This window comes from Salmo salar, chromosome 22, assembly GCF_965601325.2.
Source record: "Salmo salar chromosome 22, fSalSal1, whole genome shotgun sequence".
NCBI classification, from domain to species: Eukaryota; Metazoa; Chordata; class Actinopteri; order Salmoniformes; family Salmonidae; genus Salmo; species Salmo salar.
Window position 1 is genome coordinate 35,327,535 of NC_138312.1, and position 18,949 is coordinate 35,346,483.

Sequence of the window (18,949 nt, forward strand, 5' to 3'; positions counted from 1 at the left end):
TCACAGAATCTACAGTGTATTCATACTCCTTAACATATTCTACGTTTTGTTGTTACAGCCTGAATTCAAAATTGATTAAATAGATTTTCACCCATATACACACAATACCCCACAATGACAAAGTGAAAGCATGTTTTTAGAAACTTTTGCAGATTTATTGAAAATGAAATACAGAAATATCACGTTTACGTAAGTATTCACACCCCTGAGAATCACATTTGGCAGTGATTACAGCTGTGAGTCTTTCTGGGTAAGTCTCTAAGACTTTTGCACACCTGGATTGTACAATATTTGCCCATTATCCTTTAAATATATTCAAGCTCTGTCAAGTTGGTTGTTGATCATTGCTATACACGGGTGGCAAGGCAGTTAACCCCCAACAACAACAACTGCTTCCCCGGGTGCCGATAACCTCGAATAAAGCAGCCCCCCCACACCTCTGATTCAGAGGGGTTGGGTTAAATGCGGAAGACACATTTTGGGTGAATGCATTGTTGTGCAACTGATTAGGTATACCCTTCCCTACAACCATTTTTCAAATCTTGCCATAGATTTTCAAGCAGATTTAAGTCAAAACTGTAACTCGGCCACTCAGGAACATTCGGTCTTTTCTTAGTAAGCAACTCCAGTGTAGGTTTGTCCTTGTTTTAGGTTGTTGTCCTGGTGAAAAATGAATGAATCTCCCAGTATCTGGAAAGCAGACTGAACCAGGTTTTCCTCTTAAGATTTTCTGTGCTTAGCTCCATTCCGTTTGTTTTAATCCTGTAACTCCCCATTCCTTAGCGATTTACAAGCATATCCATAATATGATGCAGCTACCACTATGCTTGAAAATATGGAGAGTGGTACTCAGTATTGTGTTCTATTGGATTTGCCCCAAACACACTTTGTATTCAGGACAAAAAGTGAATTGCTTTGTCACAATTTTTGCATTATTACTTTAGTGGCTTGTTGTAAACAGGATGCATGTTTTGGAATATTTTTATTCTGTACAGTCTTTTCACTCTGTCATTTAGGTTAGTATTGTGGAGTAACTACAATGTTGTTAATCCATCCTCAGTTTTCTCCTATCACAGCCGTTAAACTCTTAACTGTTTTAAAGTCACCATTGGCCTCATGGTTAAATCCCAGAGCGGTTGGTTTCCTTCCACTCCGGCTACTGAGTTAGGAAGGAAGCCTGTATCTTTGTAGTGGCTAGGTGTATTGATACACCATCCAAAGTGCAATTAATGACTTCACCATGCTCAAAGGGATATTCAATGTCTGCTTTTTTATTTTTACCCATCTACCAATAGGTACCCTTTGCGAGGTATTGGAAAACCTCCCTGGTCTTTGTGGTTGAACCGGTGTTTGAAATTCACTGCTCGACTGAGGGACCTTACAGATAATTGTATGTATGGGGTACCGAGATGAGGTAGTCATTCAAAAATCATGTTTAACACTATTATTGCACACTGACTGAGTCCATGCAACTTATTATGTGACTTGTGAAGCACATATTTACTCCTGAACTTATTTCGGCTTGACATAAAAAAGGGGTTGAATTCTTATTGACTCAGACAGTTCAGTTTTACATTTTTAATTTGTAAAAACAAAAGCTAAACATAATTCCGCTTTGACATTGGGGAGTATTGCGTGTAGGCCAGTGACCAAAAAAATCTCAATTTAATCCATTTTAAATTCAGTCTGTAACAACAATATTTTGAAAAAGTCAAGGGGTATGAATACATACTGAAGGCACTGTATTTAGCCCCTTGGCATGCATATAAAAGGATTGGACTGAGTTTGAAACATCCCCCCCCAACTGCACACACACACACGATCTGCCTTCCTTGCCTTTGCTATGCAGTGTAATGGGCTTGAACTGAAGGCTTGCTCCTGGCTTTATCCTCTTGACCCCTCAAATGTAGCAGATAATGAAGAAAGGTGCAAAATGTAACAATGTTGTTCCGTATTGTCCAACAGGCTACATTACTTAGGAGAGGTGACGGGGAAAAGAAGCAGCAGGTTTACCTCCTTTATCTGCTCAGCCAAGCACTGCCACTTGAAGAGATGTACAGTAGATAAGGAAAAATCATGTGGAAAGGGAAGGAGAATGGGTGGGTCAAACTGTTCTTGTCAAAATACTTCCCAGCAGGATTATATGGTTTGGTTATTTTTGTGAAGTGAAAAGCATTCTGAGGTTTTATGTAGGTATTTTGATTTTACCTGCACCGATAGTGTGTGTTTAAAGATTTAACTGCCACCAAATCAAGATCAATCAACTGCTTTTCAGTTCAGTTTTTTTTACATTGTATACTTTGGTTGATGGGTTCCTGTTTACATTTTTACATTTACATTTTAGTCATTTAGCAGACGCTCTTATCCAGAGCGACTTACAGTAGTGACTGCATACATTTCATACATTTATTTATTTTATTTTTTCCCCGTACTGGTCCCCCGTGGGAATCGAACCCACAACCCTGGCGATGCAAACACCATGCTCTACCAACTGAGCCACACGGGACCACAAGACCAGCTCTTGACTTCCGCAACTTACAATACAAAAGGGCCTATAGTGACAGATTGTATATGGTTCACAGTTAGATATGTTGGTGTGAAGAACTAGAACTAACTGTTGATTGTCTTACATGAAATGAGCACTCCTCAACATATGAGTAGATGGTACGAAGTGTTATTGGACAATCATCAATGATCAGAGTACTTACGCTATGTTCCATATTCAGCATCAAAGCAGGTGTCATTGTTAAGAAAAGTTTATTTTCATTTAGATTATTTACCCATGTCTATGGTGAAAATAAAGGTCAAAGGCCTTTTTGCTTCAGGGCCGCCGGGTTGGATTCTCCCCATAAGATTATCATTGTTGCCAATGGACAAAATAAAAGTTTTCTTAAAGGCTTTTCTGTTGGCTCATAGCTTCACAATCAATTGGAGTCTAGTTTACACACACAACTTGACTAGCCATTCATTTGGAGGAGCCAGCTGAGAGGGACATAAAAAGGAGCCAGTGAAGCAGGGGGCAGCAGTCTCTGAGTACAGATGATTGCTCTTGTAAGACTAGCAAGAGGCAGCTCGAGAAAGGAAGGGGTGTTTTATACCATGCTGGTAGGTAAGATATTGTTGATCAACTTGTATGTGTAAAACTCACCTTTTGGATATGTTAGCAGTCCATGTCACGTCTCAGGGCAAATAAACTAACATGGACTCCATAGGAATTTTATTCCAGCAAAATTATTTAATCTTAGAAAAGGAGGGCTATAGCAGTGTTTTTGGATGCCAAAATAACTGAATGACGCAAACCTTGACTGCTACCCTTGTACCGTTTTGTGACAACATAAGTGGCCCAATGTCCTCAACATTTATCACTAGGTCTGGTGTTTGTAGCGCATAAAAATCTAGAATAAAGTCACTCATTGCTTTAATAATGTTTGTAAGTACTTTCTCTAATATTTCTCTTTTCATTTTCAGAGCTGTAAGGTGCACTGGAGCAGACATCTTATCTTGCACCTCTCATCCCTACACCTGTACTGGGATGACCGGCAGTTGCAGGACCAATCTTGACACCATGGGTATGCTGGATTCTTTTCTCTTTTTATTTTTTACATGTAGCCACCTCTGCTTGATGTATTAGCCACACATCCGATTATTTCAAGTTGAGATATGCTTTGTGTGGCTAGAAGAGTATTTTCCCCAAACTAACTTTTTAATTGCTTTAACCTTTGCCTTTCAGTGTCATTTTAAATGGACAGAAGGGACACATCGGGAATGCTGCCGGACAGTTATATTTTAACTTTTGTACTAACTTGCAATAAATGTAGATTTTTAAAGCGTGTGTCTTTATTGTATAAGCTTTGCTATTAAGATCAGGTATGTTTCTAAAACAATAAGTATTGTTTGTATGTGGTGTAGAGGCTGTTCATTCTGTATAGTCAACTGTAGTACATGGTACAGAGACTATTTTTACTTGATTGAGTGTTATTAGACATATTTTTATCACCTTCAATTTACTGAATGTGAAATTCCTGTTTAGGGGGTTTAACGGAAGTGGAGTAATGACGTGTAGAGTAGCTGTCACATTTTCTGACAGAGGAGGCATGATGTTGGGAAGAAATGCAAGATAAGTGGGAAACCATGCCATGGCTCATAACTTGGCAAGTTCAGCAGTTGACTACAGAACTACTGACACACCAGTAGGCATACTGAATTGTTTTAGTACAGCCTAGGCAGTTTTATTAATACATACGTAATGTGTTCTGTGTTGTGAGGGCATCATTCCACCAAGGAGTCTGTAGACCTTTATGGAACAATGGTCTGCTTGCCTTGCTACCAGGGTTGTGGTTCAACGCCTCCAGCTCTCCCTTCCTACTACATTGGTAACAGTATATGGCATAATCCCAGTAGTAGTCCCCAAGGATTTTGCAGTGTGCCTGCTATTGGGGTTTTGGCACACAACCACGTCTCATGAAAGATTTCTATAGTCTAGTCTACTAAGACAACTGGTCGTTCTGTCATCCCTTGGTGCCTTTTAATGATACATTTGTAGCAGGGACATTACAACATTTCAGGAGCACTTTATCAATTCATTTCTACCTTGTGGCATAGACATCCTGGGCTGTAGGTGGCGACCATAGAAATTCAATTATATAATTTCGCTATTCTGTAAATGCCCTTTGAGGAGCGACCTGATTTAACTGAAGTGGAAGGCAACCAATGCTGTCTGAACGCATTTCTGTGTTGGCCCAATCACAGAGCGAATTTTGTCCCCTGAATCCACTGCATCGGGTACATGCAGTTCTTGCTACTTATGTTTATATTTGTTCTTTGAATGTTTCACTATGATGTTGGTATATTGGGTAGTTGCCATTGTTAGCCCAACACAGTTTAGCTAGCTAGTTTGCCAGAAGATGCTGACCCTACGGTTACTCTTGTTTACACTGAGCTGCACTGGGGTCGGAACGCAATCATTGTTACATTAAGACACCATGGATTCAGCGTCAGATATTGGTTGGAAAACACACCTCAATGCAGAGATGGGATATGCCACTGTACTAAATTTGAACATAATCCACACTGCTTCATTGAGAAGATTGAAAGACTGCGAGTTTTACTGGAAACTGCCCTTTTCATCCTCATGCTAGCTAGCAGTATCCACAGCAGCCATTATGGAATGAACAACGAAGCTGATTGGCTGACACTGCGATTCCAAAATGGCTGCGGTGGCTACTGCCAGCTTGCATGAGGACACAGAGCATTTTTCCAGGAAAACGAGCGGTGTAGTTAAAGATCAAATTTGGAGTACAGTGGCATATCCCATCCCTGTATTGAGGTACGTTTTCCAACCCATATCTCGCTCCGGCTCCACGGTGTCTTAATGTAAGCATGTTTGCATTCCGACCCTAGTGCAGCTCAGTGTAAACGAGCAAAGGTAGGCTCGGTATCTTCTGGCAACTACCTGGGGTGTGATGATGTCAGATTGGCACTATCACAGATCAGTCAGCTCTTGCTGTTCTAGTTGTTGGACATGTTCACTGAACAAAAGTCAATATTCTCTTCATCAGGAACCCACTCTGTACACTGAAAGCTGTCCTCATCCTAGACAATGAAGGGGAAAAGACTATGCCATGGTACCTAATAAACAGCAATGAATGAACTACCTGCTCCCACTGGCAGTGTGCTATGTATGCAGCATGTCAATATTAACATAGAATAGAGTAATGAGTATATACAATGTAGCCTAAACAGGTTTGTGTCATTTTACATTAAGACTACCAGGGAAAACAAATTCTGTATGCTCCAACTTTGACCTATTTTGTGACACTGTTATGTGATCTCCATTTGACTTCTGCCCAACAGTACAATGATAAAACACATCCAACCGTTAAAGAGCAGAAAGCATTTGAGAAAAACATCTTCAACAAGACACCGCACAGACCGATGTTTTAAAACTAATGAATCATATGCACATCAGGTTACATTATGGGCACAGGCACCAGTACTTGCTATTTCATCTCTTACCAATAGCTTTAAGTGCTGATCTGTGTTCAATTGCATGAAGGCTCCTGTATAGAACTGGTATAATGAAGATGATGTATCATAGACTTAACACTCTCTTCTTCTTTATCCAGCTGAGATAGCACTCCTAGAAGGTCTTACCATTGTCAACAAAAGCAACATTTACCTCTAATTTTATGCTATTGGCAGTTCACATGAAAATGAGGTAGGCTGATGGTGTTTTGCTAACAAAACACAGTGACAACATTTCCTATATAGTGTTGTTTTTCCCACAGTACACTGATACGTTTTGTTGTTTGCTTCCCCAGTTGATGCTGATGTCAGTGCTAAACTGTCTATTTGGTAAGGTAAGACTGCACTTTATTTAGTTGTCGTACAGGTTGGACTGTGCTGTAAGCCACTGTTTGTTTCCATAGAGGTCCTAATGTGTGTTTAAGCTCTCTTTGTGTCCTGCAGGAAAAATGTAGAATGGTGGGCCTTGCTGGAGAACATGGAGGGCCTGTTCTTGGCAGTGGGTGAGATTGTGTGGCAGAGAACTCCCCTCACCCCAAAGCAGGGGTCTCTGTATTCTCATCTCTACAGTGCCCTCTGACTCTCTGACCAAATCAACTTTTCCATCTAGAATATAGGACAATGGTAGAAGACATGGCTGGACACTCATACCTGGATACTGTCCACGACAGACATCACACCATGGGGTAGCCAAGATATAGGAAGACAGGAAACAATTTGTTGGCTACCTAACACAGTTTACCAGTTAAATACTCTGTTACATCATTTTAGGTTTCTGAGACTGGATTGGTTCTCAGCGCAATATAAATCAACCGTCCTACTAGTCCCCATCCCTAGACGATACAATAGCTCCTCAAAGTAAGTTTGTTTAGGGTAAGGGAGGAAGCCCATTTTTCTAAGCATTTAGATGTCAGCCATTGAGAGTGATATGTCCTCTTCTGTCTTCCGGAGTCATCCTCGGCATAAGACCACTGATGCTCTTCCTCCTCCTCAGTCAAACACCATGGTTCTGTTTTCACTGAGTACTGTGCTTCCCGGATGTCGACAACATTAAAATGATCTGCACTGTTGCCCTCCCCCCTTAATTTCACATTTACAGGGGGGATGATGTTCCTCTAACAAAACACACTGTGTCTCAGGTAATTGCACTTATTTACAACAATCTAATATTTACTCAAACTTGTTAAAATTGTAATACATTTCTTATACTTCTGCAATACTGGTATTTAAACACGTGTATTTGATAGTAATGTGATTTGGATATTAATGAACAACATGGTTAAGTGCTGACTGGGTGGTTTGTCAGGCTGACAATCTTAAGCAGGTACATTTCTAATGCTTCGCGCTCTTTTTATCCCTGAAAAGCCCTAATTGTTCTGTTGGCTATTTCAAAAATGATTTCATTTCTCTCCAGCGTTATATTAAGCTATTACATTTAGCTTTATTGTATTGAAAAGAGAAGAGAACAAAGGGGAGCATTCCCAGTGTAGCTGTTAATCAGGCTCCACTGTTAGCTAGGTGGCGTCGCTCTACACTTGGCAGACTCTCTGAGTGCCACGCTGATGGAGGCTCCCATCTGAGAGGCATTTTACGGGCTGCAGATGTCTGCCTCTTCCACTCTGTGCATTAATCTTCATCGCCAACCCTTGGCCCGCATGCCTCATAATGGTTACTGATAGACTTTTGTCTGCAGAAGTAAAATGATTAATTAATTTATGTATTGTTCCTGTAAAGTAGTATTACTGGTTGTAACCACACTACCACTTTTCCCTTAAATATCAGAGTTAGAAAGTCCTGGAAACTTCCGTTATTGTTTCATACTGTATGTTAAAGAAAATTCTAGCTGTAGTTGATGTTGAGGTGATGGACATTACCTAACTATAAGTTTTCCCTTGTTATGTTTGTTGCTAATGAATTTCATCTGCCATAAACAGGATGAGGGACTCTTAACCAAACTGAGTGCTTCAGTCTGCAAAAGAACAGATCAAATGGTCCCTACTGCGATAAGAGTTCTCTGCCGTCACATTTGCACCAACACTTCCTCATCTGATGATGACTTTCCTCTTCCTATCCCTGTGTGTCCCAGAGATCATTGTACTGAAGTCTGATTGAGCCACCAATCAGAACCACCCAGGGACCCCACTGTGGCCTTTCTATCCTCCATTTCCTGTGTCTCATCGCCCAGGCAACAGTAAAGACTTAATTTATCTGTTTCCATAAATGGACACATCCTTACTGTCTCTGGCTAGAGGTGATCCCAACCTTTTCTATTACATGGTGTAGTAGCTGTTAGCCATGTTAATTAATTGTATTGTGTATATATAGCATTCAACGGATGTGACAGATTTGATTTGAGGATGCATATGCAGCAGTTGAGAGGAATTATAACGCCACCTTTTGGGAAACAAAGGAACTACAGTGCACATGTCAGAACAGTGATGAATGACGTATATAAACCCTTGCCTGGCTACCCAGACTACTTGCTCTGGCCAAACGCTATGCCACGCCCACAGATGATAGTTTCTTCTCCACAGTGAGTGTGGATCTGAGTACCTCCCCGACCCTACACCGAATGCCAACACATTTCAGACCGTTTGATGGTCCAGAAACTGATGAGTTGGGCCAAAACACACGTTTAAAGTGGCGGTTTGAAAATTCGTCATTGGCTATGATACTCTGATTGGTTAGAGACCATCCAATCACTGATTACTTTATTTTGTACAAGGCCCCTCATCACCACAAACGACTTCAATGAGTGTGGTTACATGCACACAATGCGATTATTGTGGATAGTCGGATTAATATAATATCTCGCTAAAATATTTACATACATTGCAAATTGGAACCATTTCCCTAATAATCCTGTTTACATGGACACATCTGAAATCAGGCTACCTGATGGCACTCTGATAAATGCAGAACATCACCAATCAAAATAAACGTTTTACCACAGCGAACATGTTATTTTTGGGAAGCATATTTGATTCTGAGTTCAGACATATAAAGTTTGTATGTGAAAACTATTTCTAAGAAGCATACATTGTTGTTCCCAACACTTCCCACTCGTGCTAAAGATGGAGGCTCGCTCGGCTGGTGCTAGCACATGCGCTCATTAAATACACCGCTGGAATGCCGATTTAAGGTGTTTACATGTCTTAATAATTTGAAAGATTGCTCAGAAAACAAGGTGTTTTAATTGGCGTATGCTTACTTCGACTTTGACCGTACACCGATTAAGCAGAGTAAGGTGTTTACATGACTATTGCATAATATGCCTACTGCCGTAATCATTTTAATATCTAATTATTAGTGTGCATGTAAACATACTCAATGATGGCAGTCTCAGACATAGCAGCGGAATAATTTAGTGAGTCGACAGGCTATATTAACCTTAACCCTGGAATGCTGATGATATTTATTGGCAATTGATAGGCTTTGAAGCTACCGTTCAGCCAATTTGGCACTCCTCATCAGGAGCAGTCCTCTATACCAGTGGTTCCCAAACGTTTTATAGTCCTGTACCCCTTCAAACATTCAACCTCCAGCTGCGTACCCCCTCTAGCACCAGGGTCAGCGCACTCTCAAATGTAGTTTTTTGCCATCATTGTAAGCCTGCCACACACACACACTATACAATACATTTATTAAACATAAGAATGAGTGTGAGTTTTTGTCACAACCTGGCTTGTGGGAAGTGACAAAGAGCTCTTATAGGACCAGGGCACAAATAATAATAATAATAATCAATAATTTTGCTCTTTATTTAACCATCTTACATATAAAACTTTATTTGTTCATAAAAAATTATGAATAACTCACCACAGGTTAATGAGAAGGGTGTGCTTGAAAGGATGCACATAACTCTGCAATGTTGGGTTGTATTGGAGAGAGTCTGTCTTAAATCATTTTCCACACACAGTCTGTACCTGTATTTAGTTTTCATGCTAGTGAGGGCCGAGAATCCACTATCACATAGGTACGTGTTTGCAAAGGGCATCAGTGTCTTAACAGTGCGATTTGCCAAGGCAAGAATCTCTGAGCGCAGCCCAATCCAGAAATCTGGCAGTGGCTTCTGATTAAATTCAATTTTTACAGAACCGCTTGTTGCAATTTCAATGAGGTTATCTTGTTCAGATATCGGTAAGTGGACTGGAGGCAGGGCATGAAAGGGATAATGAATCCAGTTGTTTGTGTCATCCGTTTCGGGAAAGTACCTGCGTAATTGCGCACCCAACTCACTCCGGTGCTTCGCTATATCACATTTGACATTGTCTGTAAACTTGTTCATTTGCACACAAAATAAATCATACAATGATGGAAAGACCTGTGTGTTGTCCTTGTTAATGCAGACAGAGAAGAGCTCCAACTTCTTAATCATAGCCTCAAATGTGTTCCGCACATTGAATATAGTTACGGAGAGTCCCTGTAATCCTAGATTCAGATCATTCAGGCAAGAAAAAACATCACCCAGATAGGCCAGTTGTGTGAGAAACTCAACATCATGCAAGCGGTCAGACAAGTGAAAATTATGGTCAGTAAAGAAAACTAAACTTGTCTCTCAATTTGTCAATACTTTGCCCCTTGATAACCAGCGCACTTCTGTATGTTGTAAAAGCGTTACATGGTCACTGCCCATATCATTGCATAATGCAGAAAATACACAAGTGTTCAGTGGCCTTGCTTTAACAAAGTTAACCATTTTCACTGTAGTGTCCAAAAAGTATTTCAAGCTGTCAGGCATTCCCTTGTCAGCAAGAGCCTCTCGGTGGATGCTGCAGTGTACCCAAGTGGAGTCGGGAGCAACTGTTTGCACGCGCGTTACCACTCCACTATGTCTCCCTGTCATGGCTTTTGCACCATCAGTACAGATAACAACACATCTTAACCACCAAAGTTAATTTGATGTCACAAAGCTGTCCAGTACTTTAAAAATATCCTCTCATGTTGTCCTGGTTCCCAGTGGTTTGCAGAAGAGGATATCTTCCTTAATTGACCCCCATAAACGTAATGGACATATACCAGGAGCTGTGCCAGGCCCACCATGTCTGTTGACTCATCCAGCTGTAACACATAATTCACTGGCTTGTATGCGAAACAGTAATTGTTTCAAAACATATCCTGCCATGGCACTGATGCGTCGTGAAACAGTGTTGTTTGATGAAGGCATAGGTATAGTTTTTTTGTCCTTGTCCCAGCCATATCCGCGGCAGGAGGAAGAATTAAGTCCTCCACAATAGTATGGTGCTTGCCTGTCCTAGCCACTCGGTAGCTCACCATATAAGACGCTTCTAGCCCCTTCTTATGGTATCTGTTGCTTTTATACATGTCTTACTACTTGAAAGACGTCTTAATTCTCGCTCAAAAAACTCCTGTGGCTTATTTTTGAAATTGTCATGTTTAGTTTCTAAATGTCTGCACAAGAGTGAAGGTTTCCCGCGAGAGAGTAACAGTTAATGTGATTGGATGTTAATTATTTGACTAGGCTACCTGTATTTGACATTGTGTTGTTATTTCACTGAACACTAGATGGTTTAATTTTATTTTTGGCAGTGAAACGATGCTACTCAGGCGAGAATAAAACCTTACCCAAATGTATAGCCCCGCTGGAAAATATAAATGTACTGTTTTAAAATGTGTTCTTGTTTGTTTTATTAAATGTGAATCACATTTTTATTTGGCGTACCCCAGTTTGGGAATACCTGCTCTACAGGAATGATTAGAATTCTACAGTATTTCAATTAAATGTTTCAAAGAAAACATATTTTTTGTTGTTGTAACATTTAATATATATACATTTTTTTATGTTTTGTTCACATAAAGTAATGTAAAAGTATGCATTAAGTCAAGATGTCTGTAATATAATAAATGTGGCAAAAACTAATGTAGACATTAATAAATGCATTTTTATAGGTTCCAAAATATTGATGGTGGCTGCAACACAGCGCACCCTATTAGTCATCTAGTGTATATATAAATCATTGGTAGTGACAGGAGGACACACTATTCATGCATGTAGAAATCATGCTTCACAGAACATTCGGACACCATGAGCATGACAGCTCATGATTATTAGTCAGTAATGTCTATGTTAATGTTTTAAATGTATGTAAATTGTAAAGTCTTTTTGTACGTAATGTCTTTTTCGTTATGTGTTGGACCCAAGGAAGACTAGCTGTCGCCATTAGCTTCGGCTAATGGGGGGTCCAAAAAAAAATCATAAATGACAATCAGAATGTTCCATGAATATGGGCTAGGTTTAGTTTTTTTTGCAAGAAGCTAGCAAGATCTATTTCAATTCATGGTGTTAGAATGCACTGCTGTATTAAAGCAATTCAGAACTAACTTGTTTGCATGTTCTGTTGCAGGTTCAGAGCCAGATTAACTCATTGCAGAATGTATCCATAATCATGAATTAATATTTTTTTATTTAACCTTTATCTAACTAGGCAAGTCAGTTAATAACAAATTATTTACAATGACAACCTAGGAACTGCCTTGTTCAGGGGCAGAACGACAGATTTTTATCTTGTCAGCTCGGGATTCGATCTAGCAACCTTTCGGTTACTGGCCCAAAGCTCTAACCACTAGGCTTTAGGTATATTATTAGGTATATAAATATAGGTATATGAAATATATTTAGGTATATTTATTTGACAAGAATGCACTTAGTCGCCCATCAATCACATGAACTACAACAATTGCATTGTTTTAAAGAAATCTAAATAGTAAACAATGCGTACATATGCTTACATACATAACATAAACATCTGATTTATTCATCAATGCTACAAACCTGGGACATTGAAGAGCACCATATTAACTTTTATTACTCTCAGAGAGCACACAGAGTTTTCTGCTTTCTCATTATAGGAATTAGACCAGCAGAAATAACACAAAATGTAAAACAGCATATTGTGATTTTTGGTGGATGAGTTACAAACGGAGAAACAACTGGATGCATAAGGTAGGTTTAATATAAATACTAGGTCAACTCCAGCAGAATGAGAAACAGAAGTGCACACTTAAGACTTAAAACAAGGAAGCCATGCCTATACGCAGCTATATCTAAAACTTTCTAGCCAATTTTAACAGGTCCATGTTGCTGCTGTCAATTGTGAGAAGCACATTTACCACTGCATTCAGTCTAAACCCCATAATAAGCAGGAGGACCGGATTACAGAGGTGAAGAAAAGGTGGCAAAAACAGTACAACACATTTAAGTGTGTAACTGAGTCTAGATGTTTTGAAATCAGGAGAAGAACAAGCGAAGGAAGTGGCATAGGGAAAACAGGTGAAGGTAGGGCGAGTTTATATAGATAAGATGGAGAGTTCCAAAGTGTATGAAGCTGAGGGACCATGGGACATAAAAGGCAAAGTGTGGAATGAGGTGTAGCCAGAAGGATGGTTAGCCATAGAATAAACATAAAGGAGGACGGAAACTAGCTGTCCTCTGGCTACACCATGGCGCTCAGCTACATAGTGCTGTTGAAGCTACTGTAGACCTTCATTGCAAAACAGTGTGTTTTAATAAATTATTTGGTGATGTGAATATATTTGGTATAATTCTATCTAAAAATATATACACTGCTCAAAAAAATAAAGGGAACACTAAAATAACACATCCTAGATCTGAATGAAATAATCTTGTTAAATACTTTTTTCTTTACATAGTTGAATGTGCTGACAACAAAATCACACAAAAATAATAAATGGAAATCCAATTTATCAACCCATGGAGGTCTGGATTTGGAGTCACACTCAAAATTAAAGTGGAAAACCACACTACAGGCTGATCCAACTTTGATGTAATGTCCTTAAAACAAGTCAAAATGAGGCTCAGTAGTGTGTGTGGCCTCCACGTGCCTGTATGACCTCCCTACAACGCCTGGGCATGCTCCTGATGAGGTGGCGAATGGTCTCCTGAGGGATCTCCTCCCAGACCTGGACTAAAGCATCCGCCAACTCCTGGACAGTCTGTGGTGCAACGTGGCGTTGGTGGATGGAGCGAGACACGATGTCCCAGATGTGTTCAATTGGATTCAGGTCTGGGGAACGGGCGGGCCAGTCCATAGCATCAATGCCTTCCTCTTGCAGGAACTGCTGACACACTCCAGCCACATGAGGTCTAGCATTGTCTTGCATTAGGAGTAACCCAGGGCCAACCGCACCAGCATATGGTCTCACAAGGGGTCTGAGGATCTCATCTCGGTACCTAATGGCAGTCAGGCTACCTCTGGCGAGCACATGGAGGGCTGTGCGGCCCCCCAAAGAAATGCCACCCTACACCATGACTGACCCACTGCCAAACCGGTCATGCTGGAGGATGTTGCAGGCAGCAGAACGTTCTCCACGGCGTCTCCAGACTGTCACGTCTGTCACATGTGCTCAGTGTGAACCTGCTTTCATCTGTGAAGAGCACAGGGCGCCAGTGGCGAATTTGCCAATCTTGGTGTTCTCTGGCAAATGCCAAACGTCCTGCATGGTGTTGGGCTGTAAGCACAACCCCCACCTGTGGACGCCGGGCCCTCATACCACCCTCATGGAGTCTGTTTCTGACCGTTTGAGCAGACACATGCACATTTGTGGCCTGCTGGAGGTCATTTTGCAGGGCTCTGGCAGTGCTCCTCCTGCTCCTCCTTGCACAAAGGCAGAGGTAGCGGTCCTGCTGCTGGCTTGTTGCCCTCCTACGGCCTCCTCCACGTCTCCTGATGTACTGGCCTGTCTCCTGGTAGCGCCTCCATGCTCTGGACACTACGCTGACAGACACAGCAAACCTTCTTGCCACAGCTCGCATTGATGTGCCATCCTGGATGAGCTGCACTACCTGAGCCACTTGTGTGGGTTGTAGACTCCATCTCATGCTACCACTAGAGTGTAAGCAACGCCAGCATTCAAAAGTGACCAAAACATCAGCCAGGAAGCATAGGAACTGAGAAGTGGTCTGTGGTTACCACCTGCAGAACCACTCCTTTATTGGGGGTGTCTTGCTAATTGCCTATAATTTCCACCTGTTGTCTATTCCATTTGCACAACAGCATGTGAAATTTATTGTCAATCAGTGTTGCTTCCTAAGTGGATAGTTTGATTTCACAGAAGTGTGATTGACTTGGAGTTACATTGTGTTGTTTAAGTGTTCCCTTTATTTTTTTGAGCAGTATATACATTTTTTTTAATGTTTCAATATTTTTATTTTTACGAAATTCACTGAAGAGGATCGTCCTCCCCTTCCTCCTCTGAGGACCCTCCACTGGTCTGCACATCAACCAGTACTGGGACCATTGGATACTTGAGCTGCTTGTTCTCAAAGTGCTGCTTGAATGTCTTCAGGTTTGCGTCTATAAAGGTGGAGAACAAAATTGAGGACATTAACATAGGGCGGCGCACAATTGACCCAGCGTCCTCCAGGTTAGGGAAGGGTTTGGCCGGGGTAGGCCATCATTGTAAAATGAGAATTTGTTGCTAACTGACTTGCCTAGTTAAATAAAGGTAAAATAAATGTATTTATTTATAAAAAAACAATATGTGGCTTAGATTGAATTCAAAGTTGACACAAATGATAAACTAAGCAATACGATGCAACAAACTACTACACATACATTGAGTATAGAAAGTCACCACCCCCCACTTCATCGGACCCCTTGAGTATTGAGCGAGTCACTGGTACTTCCTGTTCGAGTTTTTGCTTGGTGGGCGATGGAGAGCTAGCACAGACTGGAATATGTTCAGCGATTCATCCAATGGCATTGAGGAGTTTACCACATCAGTCACTGACATCATTAATAAGTGCATAGACGACATCATCCCCACAGTGACAGTACGTACATATCCCAACCAGAAGCAATGGATTACAGGCAACATCCACACTGAGCTAAACGTTAGAGCTGCCGCTTTCAAGGAGCGGAACACTAATCTGGACGCTTATAAGAAATCCCGCTACTCCCTCCGACAAACCATCAAACAGGCAAAATGTCAATACAGGACAAAGATCGAATCCTACTACGCCGGCTCTGACACTCGTTGGATGTGGCAGGTCTTGAAAACTATCATGGATTACAAAGGGAAACCCAGTCAAAGCTTCCCAGCGACGCGAGCCTACCAAACGAGCTAAATGCCTTCTATGGTTGCTTCGATGCAAGCAACACTAAATAATGTGGGAGAGCACAAGCAGACACTAGGCCCTCCATGGAATGAGTTCGACACCCCTGGCCTATAGGGAGGAGGTCAGAGACCTGGCAGTGTGGTGCCAAGACAACAATCTCTCCATCAACATGAGCAAGACAAAGGAGCTTATCGTGGACTACAGGAAACGGCGGGCCGAACACGTCCCCATTCACATGTTGTGGTGGAGTGGGTCGAGAGCTTCAAAAAGTTATAAAGCTGCACCATCGAGAGCATCTTGACTGGCTGCATCACCACTTAGTATGGCAACTGCTTGGTATCCGACCACAAGGCGCAACAGAGGGTAGTGCGTATGTCCCAGTACATCACTGTTTTTCGTTGACCAAATTCAACACTCTCTCAATGACCTCCATACAAAAATTCCTAACTTCGTGGTCTTTTTTTTGTGGACAAATTTGGGGCAGAGTAAACTCTTGCTTCACCTCTTCTTCTCTGGTATGGGGTATGCAGAGGCTACTCAGTGTGCAGAGGGTAGGGAAAGGTCACAGACCTGCTCCCCAGAGAGAAGCGGTGCTGCCATCCTTCTAATTGTCATCAGGGAACGATAGTGACACCTCCGAGCCATCAAGGACTCGTTTCTCATCGGCTAATTACCCCGGCAGAGCCATAAAGAAGCAGAGAGGTAATTTATATTGATTACACAGAAACCAGGATAATTGAGTGAAATGCCATCTGCATGGTTGCATGCATGTGTGTGTGTGTGTGTGTGTGTGTGTGTGCGTGCTTGTGTGTGTGTGTGTGTGTGTATGTGTGTGTGTGTGCGTGCGTGCGTGCGCGTGCGTGCGTGTGCGTGCGTGTGCGTGCATGTCTGTGTATATGTGTGTCTTGCAGGTTGGTGCCTGTATCTAATAACAGGGAATGTTTACAAGTTTGTCTGGGTGAATGTATGTCAGAGGTCTATAATTAATGCCTATGATATGTGTATTATTGACAACGGGAATGTCCCATGGTTGGAGGTCTGGTCTGTCTGTCTCTTCAGGTCAGAATTAATAAAGGAATGGCAGTGTCTCTGATGTCTGTGGTTGTCCCACCATCAAATCAAATCAAAATGTATTTGTCACCGAATACAACAGGGTGTAGACCACCGTGAAATACTTGCTTACGAGCCCTTCCCAACGATGCAGAGTAAAAAATAATAATAAAAAGAGTAACACAAGAGGAATAAAAAACAAAAGAATGGGGCTATATACAGGGAGTACCAGTACCAAATCAATGTGCATTTGAAGTAGATATGTACATGAAGGCAGGGTAAAGTGACTAGGCATCAGAATAGATAATAATAAGGTATTTGAGGTAGATATGTACATAAAGGCAGGGTAAAGTCACTAGGCATCAGAATAGATAATAATAAGAGTCAAATAAAGAACAGAGTAGCAACAGCTTATGATGAGTGTAAAAGTGAATGTGTGTGCGTGCGTGTGTGTGTGTATGTGTGTTTGTGTTGTGTCGGAATGTGTGTGTGTGTGTGTACGTATGTAGTGTATGGGAATGTGTGTGGGTTTTGTGTGAGAGTGTCAGTCTAGTGCATGTGAGTGAGTGTGTATGCATCAAAATCGAAATCACATTTTATTTTCACATGCTTCGTAAGTAACAGGTGTATTCTAAATGCTTACTTAAGGGTCTTTTTCAACAATGCAGAGTTAAAGATAAAAATAGAAATAGTGGCACAAGGAATAAATACAGTGAGTGACAATGACGAGTAAAAATTGGATGGCTATATACAGGGAGTACCAGTACTGAGTTGATGTGCAGGGGTACAAGGTAACTGAGGTAGCTATGTACATACAGTACCAGTAAAAGGTTTGGACACACCTACTCATTCCAGGATTTTTCTTTATTTTTACTATTTTCTACATTGTAGAATAATAGTGAAGACTTATGGCCCTATACAACTGGTTGATATGTGGTCTTAGTGCCAGCATTGATTTGTGGTGGTAAATAGACAGCTACAAAAAATATAGATGAAAACTCCCTGTGGCTCAGTTGGTAGAGCATGGTGTTTGCAACGCCAGCATAGTGTGTTCAACGCCAGGGTTGTGGGTTCGATTCCCACGGGGGGCAATACTAAAAAAATATATAATAATAAATAAATAAATAAAAAATGCATGAAATGTATTCATTCACTACTGTAAATCGCTCTGGATAAGAGCGTCTGCTAAATGACTAAAATGTAAATGTAACTCACTTGGTAAATAGTGTGGTCTACAGCTTATCATGAGGTATTATTTTGCTATTAACAGTTTTTATTGTTTTACAGCATAGAAACAACACACAAATGACATTACATACAGAACAAAAAACAGGGTTTAGGAAGGGGTGGGAAGGGGAAGGATAGTGCATCATATAAGAGTCAAATACATTAGTTACAAGGTGTCCACCTTATAGAATTTTCTAATTGGCAGATATTCAAGTATGGAATACAGGATTCAAAGTTTTCTGTGTACATTTCCAGAGTCCAAGAACTTGCCTACAGTGTCCCAGTGACAATGTAAACCTAGATCGAAGTCCTTGAGCAGGCAAGGTCTAAGTAGTCCTACAGCCAGCGGTCCACAGAAAAGCAAGTTGGCTTACTGTCACGTCCTGACCAGTAAAGGGGTTATTTGTTCTTATAGTTTGGTCAGGACGTGGCAGGGGGTATTTGTTTTATGTGGTTCAGGGTGTGTTTGTGTATGTGTTCATGTAGAGGGGGTATTTGGTTTATATGGTTTGGGGTGGTTGTGTATGTAGAGGGGTATTTGATTTATTA